This window comes from Cydia splendana, chromosome 18, assembly GCF_910591565.1.
Source record: "Cydia splendana chromosome 18, ilCydSple1.2, whole genome shotgun sequence".
In the NCBI taxonomy this organism is placed as follows: Eukaryota; Metazoa; Arthropoda; class Insecta; order Lepidoptera; family Tortricidae; genus Cydia; species Cydia splendana.
In genome coordinates, this window is record NC_085977.1 from 9,812,424 (window position 1) to 9,836,884 (window position 24,461).

The 24,461-nt window shown below is 36.5% G+C and overlaps 1 protein-coding gene across 1 annotated transcript in view; it reads left to right on the top strand.

Annotated features, from left to right (window-relative positions):
- Window positions 1-24,461, top strand: part of LOC134799571 (uncharacterized) — a 501,594-nt gene that overhangs the window by 419,525 nt on the left and 57,608 nt on the right. The window lies entirely within an intron of this gene.

The following is a 24,461-nucleotide window of genomic DNA, read 5'->3' on the forward strand; positions in this document are numbered from 1 at the left end:
ACTGCAAATTTAAACACATATTACATTTATTGAATAGAATGGAATGACAGAATTATGACTTTTATGCAGCTTTTATTGTTAATGTCAACAAAAAATAAAGAGTATAGTCTATGATAGGTATTTGAATTATTCGGTTGTCAATCTAAAAAAACAAAAGTAGGTGTTCTTCTTGTATGAGACGCCATTATAGTATGTAGTCTTGTTTTGAGAGTAATAAAATCAATTTGGTGTTTAAAAGCTTTTTTCTTTCCTGCTTGGAGCCCTAATCCTAATAGGTTACGGGCCCATGCACGGAAAGTTAACAGTAGAGAAGTAATTGCGACAAATTTTACGCACATTGGTGTCGTCGGCTCTAACAGGCCGAACTGGAGGAAGTAAGTCGTAATGGAGAAAGTGGAGAGAGTGGAGAGCAGCAGGGCCGTAATACTCGGCGAAAATAATTGGCCAGCATGGCAGCTACAAACTCGTATTGTGTTGAAAGCGAGAAACCTATATAAAGTAGTGACAGAGGTATGTACGGAGACAAATACAGCAGAGAAACAAAAATGGGATGATTTAGACAGAAAAGCCCAGGAAGTTATTGTTTTAAGAGTGGAAGAGGGAGTTTTACATTATTTAGCGACATGCGAGACTGCAAAGGAGATGTGGGACAAGTTGGTCACTGTTTACGATTCTAAGTCGAAGGTGGGCATTCATTTACTACAGCAGAAGTTTTATAGCCTTAAATATGAAGCACCCATGGCAAAATATCTGTCATCGGTTGATGAAATTGTCAATAAACTCAAGACGTTGAAGGAAGTAGTTTCAGAGAAGATGGTTATAACGAAGATTCTCATGACCCTACCAGAGTGCTACAAGCACTTTACTTCTGCATGGGAGTCAGTTGCAGAAGGGGAGCGGACTTTGAAGAATCTTCAAGCACGGCTATTGGTAGAGGAGGAACGCAACGGAGCTAGTCAAGTACAAGTCGAAGCCACGTCCGCCGCGCTCCTGAGCAAGCATAACAACGCAAGAGTCTTCAAGAAGGGTGATAAAAATGATAGTGTGAAATGTTTTGAGTGTGGAAAAGCCGGACATTATAAGAATGACTGTAGAAATAGAAAATGTAATTATTGTGGAAAGGTAGGGCACCTTTATAAAGATTGCAGGGCAAGACAACACCCAAGAGTATCGAGGGCTCCAAATGCCTACATCATGGAGAGCTCTTGGACTGGACGTGCATTTGTGATGGACTCGGGAGCCAGCGAGCACATGTGCAAATCCAGGGAGCTCTTCTCTAAACTCACAGAGGTGGAAAATAGATGGGTTACGGTTGGTAACGGCAACCAATTAAAGGTATGTGGTGTTGGCTCTATAGAATTGAAAGCAAACAATGGCTGTGAATATACAGACTCAGTATTGTTTGACGTTTTGTATGTGCCAGAACTTAAAGTAAACTTATTCTCATTAATTTGTGCATTTGACAACGGGTATAAGTTGATTGCAGGTAGTAAGCTATGTAAGTTAGTTAGATGGGGCCAAGTAACATGCACTTCATATCGCAAGGAAAATCTATTTTTAATGGATTTCGAGTTTAATGAAGCAGTAGCTTTGGCTACCACTAAAAGCGTTAATGAATGGCATAGTATCTTGGCGCACCAGAATCTTAACCAGGTAAAAGAAGTATTGAGTAAAAATAATGTAAAACTTGAAGGGCTGACTGAGCAATGTGTACCTTGTATTAAAGGAAAGCAGCACAGGTTACCATTCAGCAGCAGTACAAATCGGGCAAGTGCCCCTGGGGAGTTGATTCATATGGATTTGTGTGGACCAATGGAGGAGAGGTCCATAGGTGGGTCTCTATATTTCTTGTTGTGTAAGGATGACTACAGTAGCTATCGCTTTGTATATTTTTTGAAACAGAAGTCAGAGACAAAAGAGAGGATCGAAACACTAGTTAACAAGTTTGAAAATGAGACGGGTCATAGAATCAAAACTGTTAGGAGTGACCGTGGGACAGAGTTTGTGAATAAAGATGTTATGGATTTGTTTAACAGGAAAGGCATCACTCATCAAACATCTGTCAGCTACACGCCAGAGCAAAATTCGCGGGCTGAAAGAGACATGCGAACTTTAGTAGAAGCAGGAAGGACAATGTTACAGGAAGCTGCACTAGGAAAAGAACTTTGGGCAGAGGCAGTGAATACAGCTGCATATGTGATTAACCGGACTGGACCAAGTAAGGTACCTAATAAGACACCATACGAACTGATGTATAACAAAGAATTTGACATAAATACATTGCACAAATTTGGTTCAGAGGTGTACATCCATATACCAAAACAGAGACGTCTTAAATGGGACGCTAAAAGTAAGCATGGTATTTTTGTGGGATATGGAGAGTACAGTAAGGGGTATAGGATTTGGGAACCTAATACAACTATGGTTGATACATACAGAGATGTTACATTTATAAAAGATGTTACAGAGAAGTCTGACGGAAAGAAGAAGACCAAGACAATAGAAGAAGGAACAAAGAGTGATTGTATTTTCCAGACGTGCATGAGTGAAGAAGAAGAAAAGGAGTCTTCATCTCCTGAACAGTTGCATGATATTTCTGGATATGAAACCCCAGACGAACCTGTTGAAGATGAAAACCAAATTGTGGAAAATGAAAACCAAATTGTGGAAGACGAAAACCAAATTGTGGAAGATGAAAACCAAATTGTGGAAGATGAAAATACAGAAATCGGACCTGATACGGGACATGAAAATAATGCAACAGGTCGAGGAACAAGGACTAGACAGATAACCAAGCCTAAGCGTTTGGACGACTACGTTTTGGGATTTACAGCAGTTAATGACGAAAGTCAACTCACATATAAAAATGCAATAGAAGGAAGTGACAAAAACAAGTGGAATGAGGCCATACAAGCAGAATTTGATGCACTAGAACGGAATGACACATGGATAGAGACTGATTTACCAGCGGGAAAGAAGGCTATTGACACCAAATGGGTCTTTAAAATAAAGAAAGGTGAGAATGGGAAGCAACAATATAAGGCAAGACTGGTGGTTAGAGGGTTTCAGCAGGAAGATAGATTTGATCACACAGAGATTTATGCACCAGTGGCTAGACTACCAACTTTGAGAATCCTACTTGCAGTTGCGTGCAAATATAAACTGAAGATGTTACAGATGGACGTAAAGAGTGCCTTTTTGTATGGAGACATACAAGAGGACGTATATTTGAAAAGCCCTGAGGGAATGGCGGAAAGCAGTAAAGTGCTTAAACTGCAACGATCGCTATACGGATTAAAGAGATCGCCTAAGATGTGGAATAATAAGTTCAATGATTTCATGATTAAGGAAGGGTTTTCAAGAAGCGAAGCGGATTGTTGCCTGTACTACAAGAGCAAAGAAAGAATTTATGTCCTGATATATGTGGATGATATACTCATTTTAGGAAAAAGTACAGAGCAGATAAACCATTTAAAATTGGCACTGGAAACACGTTTTGAAATGAAAAGTCTCGGTGAAAATAATCTGAAATATCTCGGAATAAACATACTTAATAAGAATGACACCATAGAGTTAAAGCAAAAGAGATACATAGAAGACATTTTAAAGAAGTACAAAATGGAAGAATGCAACATCATAGCGACACCTATTGAAGTGGGTCTTGAACTAAATTCGGAACCGTCAAATGATGAGGAGATGACAAGGAAATGCAGAGGACTCATAGGAAGCCTCATGTATGTAATGCTGGGCACAAGACCGGATATATGTTTCGCTCTAAACTATCTTTCAAGATATCAGTCGATGGGATCTTCTGGATTATGGAAAGCACTTAAAAGAATTCTTAGATACTTGAAAGGCACCATAGATGCTAAACTTATTTACAAAGCTACTGAAGAAGCTCCACTATTGGGATACACGGACGCTGACTGGGCGGGAGACAAGGCGGATAGAAAGTCTACGTCAGGATACGTTATGAAGGTTTTCGGTTGTACAGCGTCATGGGGTTGTTCAAAACAACAATGTATCTCCCTTTCTTCAACCGAATCGGAATACGTAGCTTTGGGGAAGGGGATAATGGAGGCGTGCTGGATACGTAACCTCCTTCTGGAGTTAGAGCTGCATTTTCAAAATTTTAAAATATATATTGATAATCAGTCGGCCATTCATGTTGCAAATAATGTAGACAACAAAAGACTTAAACATATAGATCTAAAGTACCATTTTGTGAAACAAAAGGTAACTGAATGTCTATTGCTGCTAGAACATATTCCTACAAGTCAACAGTTAGCTGATCTGTTTACAAAAGCGTTGGGAAAAGTGATTTTTCGAGACCTGTGTTCTCAAATAGGTTTGAGTGGTAATTTTTAACTTACCCTTAAAAGTATGTAAATGGTACCCGACAGACCCATAAAGTGTTCTTTTATTTAAAGTGGTTAATTGTGTTGTGTTCGCTATGTGGTCGTAGTGTTTTAGTTGCTGACGATCTATGTTTGAAGGACTTCTAAATATTCCTTCAATTTATAGTTTTTTCTGCTGTCGGTACCTAGTTTCTTTTGTTGAGGAAGGGTGTTAATGTCAACAAAAAATAAAGAGTATAGTCTATGATAGGTATTTGAATTATTCGGTTGTCAATCTAAAAAAACAAAAGTAGGTGTTCTTCTTGTATGAGACGCCATTATAGTATGTAGTCTTGTTTTGAGAGTAATAAAATCAATTTGGTGTTTAAAAGCTTTTTTCTTTCCTGCTTGGAGCCCTAATCCTAATATTTATGCTTTTATGACATTAAACGCGCTTCGAAAATATAGTTAGTCAAACCAATTTGTCAGTCGGTAAGATCCAGGAAAACTATAATACTCATCCTTTTCTTTTGGGTGCTAGACTGCTGGATGGATGAGTATAGTTTTGCATAAAAGTCATAATTTTGTCATTCCATTCTATTCAATAAATGTAATATGTGTTTAAATTTGCAGTTCGGGTATATTACTGCTGTTTAATGTGATTTTTGATAAATTACTTATGTGTTCCAGAAGAGTTGCTTTTCTCGTATTCCTGATATTAGCGTTATGTCTTCATTCACTGAAAGGCAAATCGTGTATAGTTGAATTATCGAGAAGATGGAATTGCATTTGTAGTGGTTGTATGCTGATAGTACAAGAAAACAGAAAATTCAAATATAGAATGCCTGTAAACAAACAATACTACTACATATGCAATTCCACGCTCTCGATGATACGACTATAATGCAAAGATAGTATGATTCTCTATGTCTATGATTGAAATGAGACAGTCCTTTGACAAACTATATAATCACAGATCTACGATCGCTCGAATATGCAAGTGATAGAGAGGTTAGATAACGAAATTTCGATTTTCGTTTCGCGGTAAACCCTAGATTGTGATGGATAGTGGTAATGGCGCCACCTACGCAGCGTGTTGCGCAAAGAGTAGTATAATATATATAATATATAGTGTTGCGTAATATTCCCTATTCTCTCGTCATTCTGTGGTCATTCTGACCATAGAGATAGTAACTTATATATATACTTATAGAATTCTGACCAGAGTTATGGACTGTACTGACGTCAGAATTAACGTGTAACCATAGTGTAACCGAGCGTAAGTGTCATTCTAGATCTGTAGAAATATGGAAATACATATATTATTATACTCTTTGGATAGCACATTATTGGCATTTATTGGTCGGTTGGTTGTAAAAAACTGTTGACGGCTAGACAATAAAATTATATTATAACCTCAGATCATAATCATAACGTTATTCTGCGAAATATATAAACACTTTAGATAGTTGTATTCCATAGATGTAAATAAAAGGTCATTGTTGTATTCATTTTTATTGCTGTAGGCGTACAAATGTCAGGTACATCAATAGCCAAATTCCCAACCATTAACAAGCTGCGGTTCTGTGCTCATCACTGCAGGTGTTTGTTTTCAGAGAGCGGTACCTAAAGGCGGATAGCACTACAGACAATACAAACAAAGCTGCCAGTGCCTCAGTGAGGGACAATGGCCCGTAATGGCAACAGCCAGGTCCATAATGGCTCGATAGTGCCGGAAAACTGGAGACTTCACTTATTAGTATAACAGGTACGAGAACGTGCGCTGGGCAGACTCAGCAAGTCAATTAACAAAGGCGGTTAATAGGTACCTACCATTAGTATAGTGAGCACCGAGCTAACTACTATCAAATGTAGGTTTTTACTTTTAACGTGTGATTTCGGAAAAAAGTATTATTAGGAAAGCTTGATGTTCTCAAGAAACGTGAAAATAAAAACAGTTCTTGTAGATTCGTTACTTATTATATTACATCTCTTACGTGCACTGTGTCTTGCGTTGGTTACAATATAGGTAGGGGGTTGTGCACAAATGACGCGAGGTGTTTTCGGCTACTTCTCGAACCTCGCGTGATTTGTGCACAAGCCCTAGTTTGTAATCACATTTGCAGAAAAAAAATATTTCGGTGCATATTATTCTCTAGTCCAATAGATGCTTGGAATTTGATTTCTAAGTTAACTATTACTGAAGCACGGAGTATATTATTTGCAATGGATCAATCATCTCTACGCCATAATCGCTGAACTGGGATATCGTAATTCACAGTATTACCTTACCATAACGGAGGTTTATTACCTGCGTATTCCGATGCCGCACTTGCCGTAGTCATTGATATTACAATCCCTAAAGAAAATATATCTGCGTCGAATCGAGACGCCGTACAAAAAAAACCGGGCAAGTGCGAGTCGGACTCGCGCACGAAGGGTTCCGTACCATAATGAAAAGAAAAACGGAAAAAAATGCAAAAAAACGGTCACCCATCCAAGTACTGACCACGCCCGACGTTGCTTAACTTTGGTCAAAAAACACGTTTGTTGTATGGGAGCCCCATTTAAATCTTTCTTTTATTCTGTTTTTAGTATTTGTTGTTATAGCGGCAACAGAAATACATCATCTGTGAAAATTTCAACTGTCTAGCTATCACGGTTCGTGAGATACAGCCTGGTGACAGACAGACGGACGGACGGACGGACGGACGGACGGACGGACAGCGAAGTCTTAGTAATAGGGTCCCGTTTTCCTTTTCGGTACGGAACCCTAATTAAGTCATGATATATTCGGACCGAATAACATAACGATATCGAATTAAACTGTTTCGAATAGCATAAAAAAATCGTAACCTGACTCGGCAAAGTAACGGTAACCAATGTAACCATGCTTTGTTTAACTCCATTTTATTTCCTACCACTATACAAATTCACTAGCCAAAAATAATGTTATAATCAATAAAACAACAAAATATGTAACACTTTAAACTCTCGCGTTTTGTACACATATTTAATTACACAAACGGGTCTACCGCGATATAATTTCATTGTTTTTACCTTTAATTCCGACGTTTCAGCTGAGTTGCACCAGCTGTGGTCACGGAAACAATGAAATTATATCGCGGTAGACCCCTTTGTGTAATTAAACAAAATATGTATACAGAAGAAGAAAAACTAAAAAAAAACTTAAAGCGCGGCAGAATCAATAACGAGTTTTTGAAAGATAGGGGAAACTGCGCATTTCTCCGTTGGATACCAGTCTTGCTGAGTCAACAGATCGCATTACTCACCGGCCAAATCCTTTACCTTTCATCATGCAGTCATCTCGATGACAACTCTATCAAGCGCTGTATGCTTGATCTCAGGGTTATTGATGACCCCTCGTAGAGATGGGACAAATAAGATAATCTTGCAGTGGATATGATTCGAGATGTGACTACCGTAAAAACTCGAGCTGCCCGAGTTGTAAGTGATAGGTACAGGAACAGGAATAAAAAAATTAACAGTCGCACTGTGTCCAAGATTCTAGTCCAAGCTTATTCTCGATTTTCAGTTTTAACGTACTTTTTGCGCTTGCTCGATATGAGCGATATAAAACACATCTATAAGTAGGTACACGTGTGCTAGCGCCCCGCTGATTTTCAAATTGTTCTAGTATGCCATTATTTTTATTACAGCCCCTATCGATTAGCTATCGATTTTCTCTTTCTCACTCAAAATAAAGTGAATTAAACGCGATGTGAGTGTAAATAATTAAAAATAAATAAAAAGATATTTATTTACCGACACAAAAAAAAATACAACGAATTGCAAGTACAGTAAAAAACCAGGTAGAAATTACAAATATATGTGCAGTAAAATGGATGAGACTCAGCGAGACCGCTGATTTTCAGTCCCCAACCAGAAAAAAACCTAAAGCTAATTCTTAACTAAGTTCTTAAATCTTACCTAACTAACTTACTAACTAACCAGACGAAAAGTTCGCTGCCAAGGCGATGTTATTGGACAGTTTACCATTTTAAAGGCTTTAGTAATAATACATAGTTTGCTAGTAAATAATACATAGGTATTAGGCACTAATAAACGTGTTTGGTTTTAATAAGGATGTTGATTGAAGGCACTATAATTTGACAACTATTTATCAGAAGGATTCATCGTGCAACTGGTACCTTTACTAGCGACCAATTACACGATGCCTTCTGCTGTGATAGAAGCCAGCTTTTACACAACTTTTTAAACATGTACTGAGATTTAGTTTTCTTTATCGGAGGAGGTAGGTCATTCCAGCATTTAGATGCTGCAAAACGAAATAAATAAACTTACAATTCTGTGCTTGATTTATGTTTTCTTAAGGACCTGCCCACCCTCTCGTATAACTAGTAAAAAAAAACACAATTAGTTAGACCAAGACAAGTCTGCAACGATTTTGATAGCACACGCAATGCAAGTGTTATTTTTACGTCATAATTTCATAGAAGTTTGACGTTTAAAATAACACTTGCACTGCGTGTGCTATCAAAATCGTTGCAAACTTTTGTTGGTCCCGTTGTGCAGTTTGATAGTAAGTAATTAAGTAAGTAGCTCTATAATTATATTATTGTATCACAACAAGAAAGCTCGAGTTTTGAACATGGCTCGAGAATCTCGAACTTAGCTGTTCGCACTTTAAACGTAGGTAATCATAACGCGGACCCGCCGTACAATCAATCACCATCACCAAACGCCAAAACCGAGATAACCCTGAATTTTGTTGCGATTCCGTTTGCTTTGCCAAATCAATTTGCAGATAACTTAGAATCATCAATACACATATTTTGTATATATATATACAGCGAGCTGGGTGTAAGTAAGATGTATTTGCTATGAGAAAATGCTATCATAAACTCCTCTGTAACCTGTAGTAGTCGTAGCGAATGCATACGTACCTGTGCTACGTATGCATTCGCTACGAATAGCATCGCATCGTATGCTATGCAAGAATTAACTGATATTAATTTTGATTAATTAGTGAAAACTCACTTTTCACTTTACAAAAGCTAGTTTTAACTAGTGAAAACGCGTTTTTACCAAGATGATACGGTAAATGCCTTTTCACTTAAAATGCGTTTTTACGGCAACATAAACAAACTTACAACAAACTTAATTATTTTTTGATATTAGTAAACGAACGTTAACAGAACTTTAAGGAAATCGCTTGTGGTTTCAGAACTTACCTTCTAGCTGCCGTGCGTATTCTCACTTATGTATTCTGAGATGAATATTGTCTAGAATTAGGTAGTTATATTTGTAATTCGTATGTTAATTCAAGTCGGCTCATATTAGCATAAGCGTACCACGTTGAGCCCGGTGGCGCTATTCTAATTTATATCGGTTATATGTAATTTTAGTACCATTATCCATTTTCCACGTTATTATCCCACCTAATATGGGTGAGTAGAGGAAATGTTCGGAATGAAAATTAATTTTAAACTGCTAATGAAAACTGATGTAGGTCAGGTATTTATTTATTTATTTATTTAAACTTTATTGCACAAAGTATATACAAAATGTACAAATGGCGGACTTAATGCCAAATGGCATTCTCTACCAGTCAACCATAGGGCCAAACAGACATCTACAATTGGTGCAGAGAGAGAAATATACCTATTCAGTGAATATAAAAAAAAAAAGCAAACTATACATATAAACTACATAAATAAATAAAATATGTATAAACTACTACATATTTATACAATACATACTATAAATATAATAATGATGGATATTATTCGAACTCTTGTTTTAGCAAATGCTTACGCAACAACAAGCAACAAGGTAAGCAGCAAGGTATCTTTATTTGAAAGAATTTTTTCTGCGTGAAGTTAATGTAAAAGTTTGTTTTGTTCTCTACGGGCACACTTTGAACATTTACAGTTAAAATTCACTACGATAATTTTAAATACTTTTTATTATTAAAATATCAGTTTATTATTCAACATGCACTTATTATACTGCCTGTTATGGTTACTTAATACTAATACATATTTCCCATCATTCTAAACATTAAGTTAATGAAGTTAATAATTACTTTGAACTCTAGCAAAGCTCAATTTTATGGAACGCTTTTATTTTAGTGGATCTCTCGACCATAAGTCTTCTCTAACGCTTTTCACTTCTTTTAAACCGATAATTATGTTGTGACAGTGTAGACGACATAGTTAGTTAGTGTTCTATCTTTCATTTGTGTCTCGTACAGTGGCACATGAAGCTTTATAAAACGCGTCCTTCACTGTGCACTATTTTTTCAAGAGAAAGAAAAAGAAAAAACAGTGACTGAACTATGAAGTTAAATTTCAGTTGCAGTTGTGTTTTATAATAAGCCTTTGTATATTGTCGCACAAGCCTGTCTCAGGTAGATACCGTAAATTGGGCGAAAAACTTCTACTGCCCCGATATTGCTGAGACAACAAGTAACAACTTGGTCTAATGATCTGTAAAACGAACGTGAAATTACGTGAAAATGCATCATCATCAATTCATCACGTTCTTAGATCAAAGATCAAAATAAATCACTCACTATAAATTTTAACGCATATTAAATTTTGTGGCAGCAAACTCAATCAGCGTTTCGGGAAAATAACAGTTATTCTTTCTTATTGCACAAATAATAACAAGCAAAATGTTGTAATCTTTAACTCGGTTTTGAGTACCTAATAATACTTCCCCTTATTTCTATGTCGACCAGTCACCTCATTCGATAAAATTGACTCAGTAGTTTGGTGGAGCACACGATACAATAAAATAAAATCTTTATTGCTTTAAACCTTAAACATTACATATCGAATACTAAAATCGAGTTAAATTGAAAAAGGAATTGGAAGAGCATTCCCAAACTCTCGTAAACTGACACTTGCCTTTGGACATAAATCACCCATACACGCATTCGGTACATGTTTTTCGAGCAGGAGTAGATCGAATCACCACATTATCATCCATTTTTCCTTATCTCAGCACGGAAGTTGTTTTCCTCTTCCATGGCTAGCACGTTGCTTTGTCAATTTTGTACTCGTGTGCTATGATTTCCCTGCTTAGGTTGTCTTAGAATTAATACATTAAAAACACAGATTGTTATTACCTAATAGAAAAGTAAAATTAGTAAGCAACCTGGCAATGAGTTCGTCACGCAATTTTTGGCCACTTATTTCATTTTGGTATTTTTAATAAAATATATTATTGAACAACACAATAGTAGCGCTGCATTCATAGAACTCAATTTCCACCGAAATACCTATACTCCTCTTCTTCTTCTGTGGCCAACCCTCTTCCTTATACCTATATTATTTTGAAGAAAAAACAGGAGCTTATGCTGGAGGTCTCAAAGAAAGGCAGCCAATTTAGCTTCGGCTTGCTCAACGCAGAAGTTAATCCCTCCGCCACTATTTTGACACGATAGCAGACGACTACAAAAATGTAGTCCCCTTTTTTCTTCCCGGATATTGACATTATGGAATAGTAGATTGTACAACAAGGGCATAAAGTGGCCCATTATTATCCGAGGCAATTTTTTGGTCTGAGCGAAGCGAAGACCAAAATAGTAGACGAGGGTAAAAATGGACATTTATGCCCTTGTTGTACACTCTGCTTTTCACTTCGATTGCGAGGAAAATAAAATTATATTTTTCACGGCAATTTACACCACGAAATTGTCGTAAAGCGAAAGAACATAATACATAACCAAATCCCGCCAACTAACTTTTTAATATATTTTTTTAAATTTTTTAACATGTGATCACAGTTTCAGACGCTTGGTTTTCTACCAAGTCAAACATTTCGGAGCATTTTTGAACGATAATCGACTCCTATTTTATGTGATTTACTAAATTTAATGACAGAAAATACGGATTTCTAATAAATTGTAGCAAAAATAAAATAATATAACAAGTTTTGTCATCTACACAATTTTATTGCTCAGTAAAATTGTGCAATATGTTTTAACTGTTTGGCTGCTGAGACCGATTACCTTAGTCTTAAAAGAAAATTTTACTTTTATGCTCTAGAGCATAAAATGCGATTTTATGTCGTCTACGCACGACATAAAGGTGCACTTTATGAGCATGAGAAGTGAAAAATATATTTTCACGCAATCGAAGTGAAAAGCAGAGTGTACAACAAGGGCATAAATGTCCATTTTTACCCTCGTCTACTATTTTGGTCTTCGCTTCGCTCAGACCAAAAAATTGCCTCGGGTAAAAATGGGCCACTTTATGCCCTTGTTGTACAATCTACTATTACACAATTTATTGTAGGTATATTAATACCCTTCGTTCGACTTTTTTCGATTTTTGATTCATATAATGGCAGGCTCTTATCAAGCTACTAGCAATAGTAGCAATCAAAGAAACTGTAAGGGACGGCTCACGTTAGACCGGGCCGTGTCCGAGCCGGAGTTTTCTATGACATGACAGGCGATCACGTGATGCTTTCCATAGAAAACGATACGTGGAAGCTCCAGCCCGGTCTCGTGAGTCATCCTTAAAGCATGTACATATAAATAAAAACAGTATACTGGCTTTTGCGTAGTTGTCAATATGTTTTTCAATTTAAATATAAACCTGGCGCTCAGATTGAATAGGGTAAGAATCGTGTTCAAAAGGGCGTGAAAAAGAAGGAAAAATTGAATATTTTTCCGGTCACTACGTTACGAGTACTGAACATTTGGGTCATGACAACACATCCGAGTTTGTTTCTAGATACATATCCACCCCTCAGCGTATGGTCAAACATAAAAATTTCAACCTGTATGTTAGGATTATTTAAAAATGACAATAATTATGCACTTTATATTTTCTTAAGCATAACTGCAGCTAAAACGTTTATTTTTACTAAAATAATACCTTTGAATAATGGACAAATACCTTTCTTTGTAACAAATGTAAATACAAGTATCTGCAAATGATTCATAGAACCATGCCCGTTCTAAAAATCATTTGTACTCCGTAAGAAATAAAGGTAAATTGATTTGCTTTCATTTTTATTAAAATATAAAATGACTGTGACATACGGACAGACGGACGAACGGGCGGGCGGACAGACAGGCTAACGGACGAACGGACGAGCATAATGAAACTATAAGGGTTCCGTTTTTGTCATTTTGGCTTCGGAACCCTAAAAGTACACAATAGTGAAATATTAGCCCGGTCGTATAAATTAATTACGAGTCATTAGTGAAGTTTCATGACTTTAAGCATCAAACTGGCGCTCGTAATTCTAATTTGTCGCTAACAGAATAGGTACTCCCATTGGTGACATTTTATATGTTCCAAGATTCCGCCGATTTCCCACGTGGCCTCTTGTAATCGAGCTTCGCGAAAATCTCTTCTCTAACCAAGCCTTTTTTACTTCGCAACTTTTCAAACCATCGCATTGTCAAGATACCAATGAAATAACTGTAGCGAACTCAGTTTGTTGACAGATTTTGACGGAAATATAAACTTGATACGGTTAGAACAAGGCCGTATTTCATTTGGCAGCAAATGGGGTAATTTTATCAACGTATTGTGCTGTTGCCTGGCGCTTATCGAGCAAGAGATAAGAGGGTTTTAATCCTTATTTACATGGAGCTTTATTAAGAGAGTGCGCGGATTTTAGTCCACGGATAGGTTCTTAAGCTAGCAGATGTACGAAATTGTCATTTGTTACCGCTCGGCTGTTAACCGTTTCAATTTATCAAGACTGTAAAAATTCTGTAAATGCAATAATAAGTAGGTATCTTGTAGTTTCTGTATTACTACGTATTTAATACGTACGTAGGTATATCACGTCATAAAAAATAAATAAAAATGATTAAGTACGTGTGTATTGACGTCGTTTTCATGCTGACTTTTTTCAGACGTAGGCGTGCTCGCAGAAAACCTAGTAAAGTGAGCTTTTAGCGCGCCATGACGGAAAATGCCTGTCGTGTCGTTGAAGCTTTCACCCGCATGTGGTACTACATATTATTAGGTATTATTTCAAACACTAGAAAAAGCAAAAACACAAGGTACAAACATTGTTATATGTTATATATTAGTACCGTGGTATAAATTCAGACGATTTCTGAAATGTTGTTAGTAATTTACCTAAGTTTACAGTTAATTACCGGCATTCTTGCAAACTAGCGCTCTGTTTGAACAGAGGAATTTGAGGCGGGAGACGGGAAATGTACTTATACCTAATTACAAATAATACAGAAAATAAAGTGTTTCACTCGGTTGCAAAGTTTGTTTAATCCTCGTGCTTTGAAACCCTCGTGACGCTCAAGGTTCCACTTTTCAAACACTCGTTAAGGTCGTGACTCAATTTTGGAATCTTTCACTTGCTGATAGGTTAAACAATAACGTGGCCCCCTTTTAATACAAAACGAATAACAACTTTAGATGAGTGCAGGTATTATTTTATTATTAAAATGCAAAGTTGAAAATATTTTGAAGTCTATACAATACAAAAAAAAAACTTACTAAACCAAAATTTGACTACAACTAGAAAATGTGCAGTTTTCGGTTTACTTCCAATGTCTTTTGTTCACCAATATCATGTAGTGTATACTTAAATGTTTACAATCCGTTGACTTGGCCAATTTCACACCTCTTTCATTCCATGTTCATATGTGACGTCCCACGGTCAAAGGTACCTTATGGCGGGTATGGAGTTATGCATACCCCAGTAATCTACAATAAATAAGCTATCGATAACACAAAAGATCAACCTTCTAGGTTGCGTAGTTACAGAGATATGATTTTTTGAAAATAATGTTGTGAAATGAGCAACTTTACGATAGAGAAGTTTTAAGTTTAGCCGCCTAAAAAACTATGTTCCTGAAGTAAGTTACATAGTTGACTACAAATAATAATGCCTTATATATCTGAGATTAAAAAAATATTGCGACTTGTTCTGTAATGCAAATAGAAACTTTTGATATCGACTGATTTATGTGTATACTAACCAATCTCTTGAAAATAAAGTTTTATTTCATTTTCACGATTGATTGCAATGAGCTCTCAAGATTTAAATTTTATCTATTAGAAAACGACACTGACAGACAGTTTAAGCAAAAAACAATACCGATTTAGAGGTGAAAATGTATTTTCTGACTTTTTCATATAAAATCACAAAATTGAATATTTTTACTTTTAATGTGACACACAATCAATTTTTCTGAGCACATATGAAAGAAATTCTGTCATTCAAATGAAATAAATCCTAAAACCCCAACTAAATACTATATTTAACCCCTTATGCCACTTTAAACTTACATAACAATAACATTATTTGCTCCATACATTTACGAAAAGGTACCTTATGGAAATAAATCTAATAATACATCACTACAAAATATCAATCATATTATAGTTTATCTTTTATGAATAGAAAATATTTATTTACATTAAACTGCCCCCAATTTAATTAGTTCTTCGTCATAATAATCTTAAAAAAGACCAATAATTTGTATGTAATGAAAAGGTACCTTGTGGTCAAGTTACATGATGAGGCATGATGATGATGGAACAGTTAGGATAAACTAATAATATTTTGGGGTTAAGATGGTATAAATCGTCCATTTCTTATCAATAATATATTTCGGTTGCTATTGAAGATAAGCGGCATTGAGGTTCAATGACCTCAGATATTCCATAAGGTAATGCGTCGGGTATTGGCATTTTTCAGCAAACCAATGGCTGATTTACTGCATGCGACCAAACCAAATGAAGATTATTCTAGTTAAGAAAGACTTGACGAGAGTAACTTTGGTATAATAGCAGTCTACTTGGATTTGTGATGTCGGTCTATGTACGGTTATAATATTTGCGAGGCGCCCCAACCAGAACTGAAATTATCAAATTAGTTTTGCAGAATGCTAATACAGTTCTCTACCAAACTTCTTTTCCCGTATTGACTAGTTTTTTTGGGAATTTTCAATCTTTTTTCCATAAGGTACCTTTTCTACTAAACTCTGAGACGACATTACTAGGCTTATAACTAACTTATAACAAAAATAAAAACAGGTAAACAAACGTTAGGCATTAAGGTTTCAGATCACACAATAAAAAAAAATTGAGCATTTTTTCACCTCTTTACAAAACATTTAATATCTCCGAAACTAGAAACCCTCATAAGGTACCTTTTCCCGTGGAACGTCACATATTTTCTCTTTTATGTAAACCGTCTGAGAGCTGTGTTTTATAAGAACAGACAGTGGTGGATTTGCCCTAAGGCCCAGTAGGCCCGGGCCTAGGGCGGCAAAAAAATAGGGGCGGCAAATTGTGATAGAAAATTCGCTGATGAAATAACTTAAAATGTAATTGTCAATATGATGGTTGCTGCTTATGGGGCGGCTATAGGGCCTGGGCCTAGGACGGCAAAGACTGCAAATCCGCCACTGAGAACAGATGAGGAATATATGAGTAGGTAGATATTCCACAAAATGTTGTGTTTTGATATGTTTAGTGTAGTTGTGTTCTGAAAAAGATTGTGCGTACTTACTTTTATCTAGTCTAGAGTTCAAAATCAAACGGAAAGTCACGACAAAGGTGCACTAAATTTTATCTACAAGTATACACTTGTTGCAGCGGCCTGCGGGCACAATCCCGATTCTAATACCGGTCTAACGCGGACTTACTGCCGGCTGCACTTGGCCTTCCAATTTATTTCCTGCAGCCAAATTGACGGAAGAGACTTTGTAGTGGCAGCCTGTCTTTTATTGCTGCAGGTATTGGATTTTAATCAAATAGCCAGACCATTCTTCCTGCATGTTTCTTTTTTCTTATTTTCGTGTCGTGTTACGTAAAAATATCACGTATCATAATAAACGAGTCACGAATTGTATCTGGGTACAGTACTAGTACTAGGTAAATCATTTGTGACAATCGCCAATCGATTCAATTCTACGCAAGTATGGATCAGTCTAATATATATAAGTTCATCGCAAAATCGTATGTGTCGCAAAATGTGTAAATTACGTCGTATGAAAATACACTATTTAAACTATAAACGAAATAAATGGCATATACAATGGGAAGAAATCGGAAATTGTGATATACTTGGAAGTTTCGACCTGTGCCACCAAGCCCGGATAGCCGAGCGGTTCAGGCATCTGTCGCGTAAATGGAGGACGCTGGTTCGATTCCAGCCCTGGGCACTGGAGGCCTTGATAATTTTTAGGGTTCCGTATTTCCTTTGTATATGACATTTAATTCGTTTATCGTATGTTTTATTACGTTTATGAAGTATTCCCCATTATCTGGTTTAAATAGATATCTAATGTACAGACACAACCTTTCTACAATTTGATTAATGTATAGGTACCGTAAACTCGGGTTACTTTGACCCAATGGAGGGTAACTTTGACCCACATGAAAACCTCATTTAAAAGGGTCTAATTCAAAACATAAAAACATTAAAGGTTAGCTAAAACAAAGCCTCATGGACTCATGGCATATTTCCATAATTATAGTCCATGAGTATAACCTGGACCGAGTAAATCTCAACGGCCAAAGTTACCCTTCAGGGCTAAATTAACCGTACTTTACCGTAATAATTATTTGCAATGCTATCCTTGTTACAAACATTATCGAGAACATTCCGTGTTACGCCTCTTTAACGTATATTTATGAAGATACACTAACATCTCACTCTGGCATAATCCGTCCAACCTGGTTCCTGAGAGGCCAGTCCGAGTAAGCTTTAGACCCACTTAAGTCTTAAATACTTAAACACTCGCTGTAGTGGCTGAAAGTGGCACGCAACTGAAACTAGTCTTGTCCCTTTCACGGTTTAGGAGTGAATAGTAATTGTGAGTGAGACAAAGTTTAAAGAGAGTTGACTGGCTTTTTGAATTTGGTTTGCACGTTGCTCTAGGATTATTACAAACGCGAGAACGGTTGGGTAAATATTCATAATGGCTGCCGAGGGCGATTTCTTCGCTAAGTATTTATCAGGTATTAAGTGTTTCACGGCTTTTGTTTGTGATTTGATTATCAACAGATGAATAACTCGACTGACTCTTGGAATATTGTGTTTCATATTACTTACTCGTGTTTTTATGTGGCAAAGACAAACAACTCATAGCTTAATTATTCATAAATTACGTAGATATACCGGGTGTGGCCTGTAACACGAGCAAATAATTAAAACATAAATTGTACTCCTCAAACGGTGACACTTTTGTTCAACAACTTTAAAAAATTATGATGTGTTTAGACTCCCTATTTTTCATACAAAATAAATATTATCTTCAATGGACGCCATCGCCACGCCATATCACTGTGATTGACGTTGCTTGTCACGTCTTAAACATAACGAAATTCGCAATACATTGCGTCTTAGAATAAAGTTTAAAGTGTATTATAAATCAAACCACAAGTTATTTTTAAAAGTCGCTGAACAAATGTTGGTCAGTATGAGGAGTATACAGCCTACAGTTTAATTTTATGCTCATATTACAGGCCATACCCGGTATAAGTAAATTACCAGAACAAATACAAGCTAACAGTGTTGTTTCCAAAATAACCCTACAATATATGATCAACAACGTTTTTATTTAATCATTTAAATGTAGGTTAGGTACACTAATTTAAGTAATACTTTTAAGTAACAGATCTTGTTGTCAATATTTCCTTTGATGCATTTCCAGTAACTGAAAGATAAACATGATTCCTGTTTGTCATAGGTACACATATTATTATGTTTATAAATAAAATACTTAGTCAAGTATTTGTTTTTAATGTAAATAATCATAATTGGCGGAATAATCGAAAAAATATAAAGTCGAGCCTCCTTTGTTTTCTGAAGACGGTTAGAAACACGCGCATTCAAATAGCTAATTGAGTAAGCGTCATAAATATTTAATTACACAAACGGGTCTACCGCGATATAATTTCATTGTTTTTACCTTTAATTCCGACGTTTCAGCTGAGTTGCACCAGCTGTGGTCACGGAAAGACTGACGTCCCAACAAATGTCAACAGAGATATTAATAAAACACCACTAAACTACCCGAAATTAGTTTATAAAAATGTTCGGGGTAGACAGAGAAATTGCAGCTACCCGTTAAAGTTTAATGTTTATTGTCCACGTCACGACACGCAACACTCACAGTATCCGTACACTGGTCCGAAGATATATCCGCTGGTTTCAACATTTGAATCACTGGTCCCCAAGTAGACGGTAATTTGTACCCGTCCTCTCGGTTGAAATTTTTAGGGTGTTTTTAGGGTTCCGTACCCAAAGGGTAAAACGGGACCCTATTACTAAGACTTCGCTGTCCGTCCGTCCGTCCGTCCGTCCGTCCGTCCGTCTGTCACCAGGCTGTATCTCACGAACCGTGATAGCTAGACAGTTGAAATTTTCACAGATGATGTATTTCTGTTGCCGCTATAACAACAAATACTAAAAACAGAATAAAATAAAGATTTAAATGGGGCTCCCATACAACAAACGTGATTTTTGACCAAAGTTAAGCAACGTCGGGAGTGGTCAGTACTTGGATGGGTGACCGTTTTTTTTGCTTTTTTTTTTGTTTTTTTTTTTGCATTATGGTACGGAACCCTTCGTGCGCGAGTCCGACTCGCACTTGCCCGGTTTTTTTTAATTTCAATCGCCTCTCTCACGATCCGCGGATAATAGTGTCGCTCGTTGGAGAGGACTTTGGGTTTATGTAGCTCAATCCAGTGATTCGTTCCTGTTGTCAGCAAGTGCTCAGCTATTTCGGATTTGTTTACATGGCGATTTTTAACAGCTGCTATGTGTTCCTTCACCCTCTCTTGAACGCTGCGCTTAGTTTGGCCAATGTACGCAATTCCACAACTGCATTCTATCTTGTAGACACCCGGACTCTGGTACGGAATGACATCCTTTGGGCTGCGTAAAAGACTTGCTACTTTAGATAAGCGTCATAAAACCCACTTGCACACCCAGTCATGAAAGTCGATTTACTATGGTCACTCTTAACGAAGCAAGTACCTACTGTTGAAGAGATCGTCCTTGTACCTGAAGAGGCAGGGAGCTGAGTACAGCTCAAATATTTACTTGGAGGGAAAAGACTTAATTGCTTTACTCCGAACCTGTCCTGAAATATAAACACAAATAACCTCTCCATCTCCGAGGGTACACGGGTAAGTTCAACATTGTATAACAACACTTCGCGTTTTACTGTTTTAATTTTTGATATGTTTTAATATATTGCATTTGGACAAACATACTAGGAATAAAGATAACTAAATGACATCATTTATATATCATTCTGATATCGTGTATGTTCGAATTGGCCTGTAAATCTCGCGTGGGTACGTGTAACTCCGCACAAAGCTAGCAAAATTTTTACATAGTAAACTTAGTAAGCGGCCCAAAACGATTCATGGCCTCCAACACTGAATACCTATACCATCACTACACCTTAAAAACAAAGTCCCCCGCCGCGTCTGTCTGTTTGTGTGTTTGTATGTTTGTTCGCGATAAACTCAAAATCAACTGAACGGATTTTCATGCGGTTTTCACCTATCAAGAGAGTGATTCTTAAGGAAGTTTTAAATGTATAATTTGTTAACCCGTGCGAAGTCGGAGCGGGTCGCTAGTGAATTATGAGTATTACCTACCAATATCACACACAACACGTTTTCATAATACCTTCGTCACCCTGTGGTAATTGGCGCTAAGTACAAAATGAAAATAAATGTAGGATATATTCATGATCCAGCGTTATAAAATAATAAATTGTAATAAAATAATACATTTTCACACCTCAATGTAAATACAATTGCAAATTCAAACTAGCACGAACGCTTGACCGATTTATATACAACTCTCTTTGCCAGTACCTTCGAATCGAAGTTCACGTCAAGCTAACTTCACAGCTCCAATAAAACACCTATGTATTATTGAAAAGTTGCACCGAGAAATGCTTCCATTCATTGGCAACTGCCAACTCTCTAGGGTGCCTTGCGGACTGCAAGTGAAACGGTTTGCAGCCATTCGGTTGAGAAATACTTTTCTGAGACCTATTAAATTTGAACAAAAAGTTAAAGCCTGATCAGTAATATGGGGTCATCCATTAATTACATCACACGTTTAGGGGGGGGGGAGGGGGTGAAGAAAATGTGACATGCTGTGACAAGGGGGAGAGGGGAGTCACAAACTTTGTGACGTCACTTTAACTTCATCAGTAACCATAGTCTAATAAAACATGGTCTTCCATTCCCAGAGTGACACGGGCCTACATCACAACAACATGGCCGCTATATATAGCGCTATCGCATATTATCATATAGCGCTGTCGCATGATGACGTAGGCCCGTGTCAGTTAGGTGACCTAGAAAAGACGGGAATGGAGTACCAGGCGGAGTATATTATTATACCATGATCAGTAACCAAAATTTTATTTTAATCATTTTATTTACTGTACAGTTCAAAAACAAGTTTTTGGAACGATAATCATTTTTATTAGTTTAATTTTTTTTAATAATCAGTTTTGAGTTATAAATTTACTAATATTTTGACAAAAAATTAATAATACTTAAATCGATTTGCCGATTTCGTTGAAAAAATGTGACGTCACACCAGGGGGGGGAGGGGTTTGCCAAATGTGACCAAGTGTGACAAGGAGGGGGGGAGGGGTCAAAAAACCTTGAAATTCGTGTGACGTAATTAATGGATGACCCCTATGTGATCATTGTCAAGAGGGCGCTGTTATTCTTAATATGTATAGGGTGACAGTTCAGTACAGTATGAAAAAAAAATAGTTCCAATGAAATTCCGCAACATGGCGCATGATCAGGTCAGGCTTTATAAGTAGCTAAACTTGATTACAGAAATTTAAATTATGTTTTTATCAGAGGTAAAATAAAAAACGATATTTATCGAGATTTTTAAAAGACTGTTAACTGTTGTTTGTATTTCACATTGCTATGGAACGGCGATAAAAACAAAGATTATCTAAGCCTGTATTTCGTTAACGTATTGTTTTAGGCGGTTCAGCAAGTTAACTATTCTGCATCACTCAAAAATAGAAGTAGCCCAAAAAAAATCTGCAGTGCTTTCGATAGCCCACGCAGTGAAAGTGTTATTTTAGACGTTATTAATTTCATAGAAGTTTGACGTTTAAAATAACACTTGCACTGCGTGTAGGGAATGCAATCTCGATCTCGCGAGATTTCGCACGAATTTTCGAGATTCAATCTCGTTGACAGGAAATCTCGATTTTAGCAAGATTGATCCGTGTGAATTACTTTGTTTTGAGTAATCTTTATGACCTTAGGTTCATGTTGTTCAGGCAGTGCTATTGTATGCATTAGCTGACGATAAAAGCACGTGACGCGCTCTGTGCGGAAAAATCGGACGAACTTAGTCACAATTATTTATGATTTTTGCTCGCTTACTCTACATTTTTTTGTAAGTTGCTGACTGCTTGTCAAAAATATCAACTGAGCATGTTACTGCCTCTGCTTATAATTTTGTAAAATAAAAAAAAATAATACCACTTTTTCATAATTATATTAATTACATGCAAATTAGTACTAAGTACATACATATTATTATTTTTTTTTTTAAAGAACATAGTTTTTTTTATTAAATGTTGATTCATTCGTTGATCTTCAAAATAAAACATGACGTAGGTACTCTAAATAAGTAGTATATACGGAATTCTTAGAGATTTTTGCTCAAAATAACACATTTTTAATTACTTTGTCAAATCTCGATCTCGTCGAAATTAATCTCGATCTCGAAAGTGTGAAGGTCGAGATCTCGAAACACCCTATCTCGATTAAGATTTTTCGTGCGAGATCTCGAATCGCCAATCTTGGTGCGAGATTGCATTCCCTAACTGCGTGGGCTATCAAAATCGCTGCAGACTTTTCTTTATCTAACTTCTATCAAGGTCATTAAGATTTTGAAATCATCCTATAAAAAGGCTCTTACGTTCAAGCATAAGAAAATGGACATGAGATAGAAAATACAAAAAAATATACTAATGGTATTCAAAATTTGCACGAAATGTAAAGAAATTTCAAATCCGAGTTTTTTTATGTTCTTTGTTTTCCGGAACAGAGAAGATAAAAAAGAAGCCATAAGACGTTTGTAAAGAAGAGGTATATTCAGATAGTAATTTCTCATTATCAATTTGTAACAAATAAAGAAATATACATGTAAATTTATTACAAATTAATAACAAGAAATTACTCTCTGAATACACATCCTAATAATCTCGTATAAAAAGGCAAGTGAAAATATCTTTAAAACTATACAAGTTTGAGCAGATCACTCAGAAACATTTTAAGCGAGGCATTAAGACCGATGGCCGCAGTTTTAAGACGGTACCCGCAAGCCAGCGGCTTTACGACCAAGTTCCCGATGTATTGAGTCCCGTTTGACTTTATGATTAAACGGGAGCCAGTTTCTAACTAAATAGAAAAATAAAACTTTGAAACTAAAATCTTGAGATTAACTTGATAACTTTGAAAGAACAAACTCGGACGCAATGAAATTAAATTTTTGTAAGTAATATCATGGTTCAAGAAGTTCCTTTGTCAATATTGACACTACTGAAAAGAGTTATCTTTTTCTCCTTTTCGTGTATATTTTCAATATTTTTATATAACAAACTAGAGTAATTCGCCAGTAACTGGCCACCCTAACCTAAAAATGAATTCTATGCACCTATAAACAGAATTCATTTGAATATAAGGTGGCTAGTTATGGAAGGCTGGCCAGTTATTGAAACCTTATACTAAAATGAATTCTGTTTATATTAGGTGAATAGAATTCAATTTTAGTTTAGGGTGGCCAGTTATTGGCCGGTGGCCAGTTACTGGCGAATTACTCTATATGGATGCTTAAGCCATAATTAGTTTTTAGGGTTCCGTACCCAAAGGGTAAAACGGGACCCTATTACTAAGACTTCGCTGTCCGTCCGTCCGTCCGTCCATCCGTCCGTCCGTCCGTCCGTCTGTCACCAGGCTGTATCTCAGGAACCGTGATAGCTAGACAGTTGAAATTTTCACAGATGATGTATTTCTGTTGCCGCTATAACAACAAATACTAAAAACAGAATAAAATAAAGATTTAAATGGGGCTCCCATACAACAAACGTGATTTTTGACCAAAGTTAAGCAA